Here is a 2,673-nt window from a genome sequence, read left to right as displayed (position 1 = left end):
AATCATCTATTTCTCTTCATCCTCATTATTCCAACACCAATCCAATCCACCGTCATCACTTGCCAGGAGTCCTGCAGTAGCCTCCTTAACGGGTCTCCTGTTCCTACTCCATGTCTATTCTAACCCACTAAGCCAGGGCGATTTGAAACTGGTTTGAAACTGAAGATCAATCCCTGTTCCTCCTATGCTTAAAATCTTCCCATGACTTCTCATCCATAGCATTTAGAATAAAGTCCCAAATCAGTATACCCAGGTTACAGCAAAGTCGCTCACAATCTGGCCTTCCTCTTCACCTCATTTCCTCACCCACTAAATTCCAGGTTCGCTGCCCTTTCTCTTCTTCAACATGCCACGCACACTCCTGCTGTGAGCCTTGGCACCAGCTGCTCCCTCTGCAGGGTACTCATCCTCCAGCCGGTGCATGGCTGGGTTCCTCCTGTCACTCAGGTCTCAATGGAGGCCTTCCGTGGCCCAGTGTCGGGGGTCTCCGATCACTCACTTTGTTCACACCTATTTTCATTCTCTGCGTGGCACTTACTACTCTTTCATATTTTCTTGCTTTTGTTTGTTTACGATTTGTTCTACTTTGGATTTCTTCTGAAGGAGAGACTGAAACAAAGGTTTGGATACAGATAGCTTATTTGGAGAATGTTGCCAGAAAGCAGGGAAGGTGAGACAGGAGAAGTGCGAAGTCAATGTGAGGGTGTTACCAGCCTCTCTCCTTACTCTGGAGCCTTATCCTGCCAGAACCTCTGAGGCGGGTCATACAGAATGCCTCCCAGAGTTGTTCTTCTGAAGGACGGGGGCCTCAGCCTCTCTCTCCCACTCCTCACCTACACTGTTGAGGGCTGCCTCTGGGGCAGTAATTTCTCCCTTCCAGGTCATGCTTGCCTGAGAGCCAAACTGGTTCCAGCTACGTCATAGCATTGGAGAAGGCTCTGGCAGCCAGAGAAGAGTCAGAACTTGCCCCCACAGCTGTGGCTGAACTCAGCGGTGGCCCAAGTGGCTGGAACAGGCACCAGTGGTGTCTGCTGCCTGCTCCATTTCCCCCACAGAGTGTAAGCTCTTCCTAAGTGGAAATGTGGCCCTTTCTGCTCACTGATAAATCCCAAGAGCCTAGCACAGTGCCTGACACAAAGTTGCTATCACTGAATATTGGTTGAATGGACTCCTTCATCAATGCAAGGGTAGGCACTGCTGTTATCCTCATTTTCAGACGAGGAAACAGAGACTCATCCAGCTCACATAGCGGCACAGCTGGAATATGAGTCCAAGCAATCTGACTTTAGACTTCAAGCTTTTTAAAAAACAAACAAACAAAAATACAAACAATCCCATAGCATTTATTGCCATCTTGTAATAACATAAGGGTAATCAGAACAATATGAATAAATGTTCATATTGGACAAAGGACATCTAAAAACCAACTGTATCCTTCTCGATAATTTCTCACTTCATTGATCATTTCTAGTTGGAGACACGCTGTAGCCAAGTACTATTATCTCCTTTTAGGATGATCCGACCCAGTTGTTTTCTTAACTTTGTTTTAGAGTGAATCTCTTCTGCATCATCTTATACAAGGTTCATATACTCATCAAAACTAATGATACAGCCTTCTATTCACGTATTCACTCGCTCATAGAGCCACACCTGAATCTGGGATCTATTTTGTGAGTACCTGAAGATGAGGCTGATGGGCTGCACCATAATCTTCTGCACTTTCTGGCCTGGCCACGGAATGCCACTGTGGAATTTCACGAAGAGCACACCTGCACACGGACTTCAAGCTTTTAACTCTAAAACCCTACTTCATCAGTAGCCATAGTTACTGAGGACTATTATTAACGTTGATCATTTAATTTATATTGGCAGTGTAATGGTTTGGGATATTTATTTTAGAGATTGCCTTGCCTATATGGCAAAATGGCTTTTTTTTTCCTTTTTGAGACAGAGTCTTGCTCTGTCACCCAGGCTGGAATGCAGTGGTGCAATCTAGGCTCACTGCAACCTTTGCCTCCTGGGTTCAAGCTATCCTCCTGCCTCAGCCACCCAAGTAGCTGGGATTACAGGTGCATGCCACCACGCCTGGCTAATTTTTGTATTTTTAGTAGAGGCGGGGTTTCACCATGTTGGTCAGGCTGGTCTCAAAACTCCTGACCACAGGTGATCTGCCTGTCTCAGCCTCCCAAAGTGTTGGGATTACAGGCACGGGCCACCACACCCCTCCTGGCATAATGGCTTTCATATTGTGTTAGAGTGTGAGCAAGAGTACTAAAAAGAATGAAAAACCCCAATGTTTCAAAGGCCTTGGAAGACAGGATAAATACTTGCAACTGGCCTGGTCTGATAGGCAGTAGGAAGAGGTCCTGGGGCACGTGCGTGCTCCACAGTTGGTGCCTGGTAGCGGGAGTCGGCAAGCCTTTTTTGTAAAGGGCTGGATAGTAAACAGGCTTTCTAGGCCATAGAGTCTCTGTGGCAGCTGCTCACCTCTGCCGCAGTAGAAGGAAAACATCCACTGTGAATATATGAACAAGTGGGCGGGGCTGTGTTCCAACCAAGCAGAGGCCAGGTCGGGCTGTGGCTCTCTGACCCATCTTTGAGGATGTAAGCTAGAGCTTCTGACCTTTCAAGAGAAGATGAAAATCAGGAATTTTATGTAAAAAATTTCCCAAT

General features: G+C 46.6%; 1 pseudogene; it reads right to left on the bottom strand.

The window, feature by feature from the left end:
• Positions 1–1,467: 1,467 nt before the first annotated feature.
• Positions 1,468–1,707, bottom strand: LOC110568575 (small nuclear ribonucleoprotein E-like; annotated as a pseudogene).
• Positions 1,708–2,673: the final 966 nt, after the last annotated feature.

This window comes from Aotus nancymaae, unplaced genomic scaffold, assembly GCF_030222135.1.
Source record: "Aotus nancymaae isolate 86718 unplaced genomic scaffold, 86718_ANA_hifiasm-v0.15.2.pri h1tg000015l_0, whole genome shotgun sequence".
Classification (NCBI taxonomy): Eukaryota; Metazoa; Chordata; class Mammalia; order Primates; family Aotidae; genus Aotus; species Aotus nancymaae.
The sequence above is the reverse complement of the archived record's forward strand: the minus strand, read 5'-3'. Positions and strand labels throughout refer to the sequence as shown.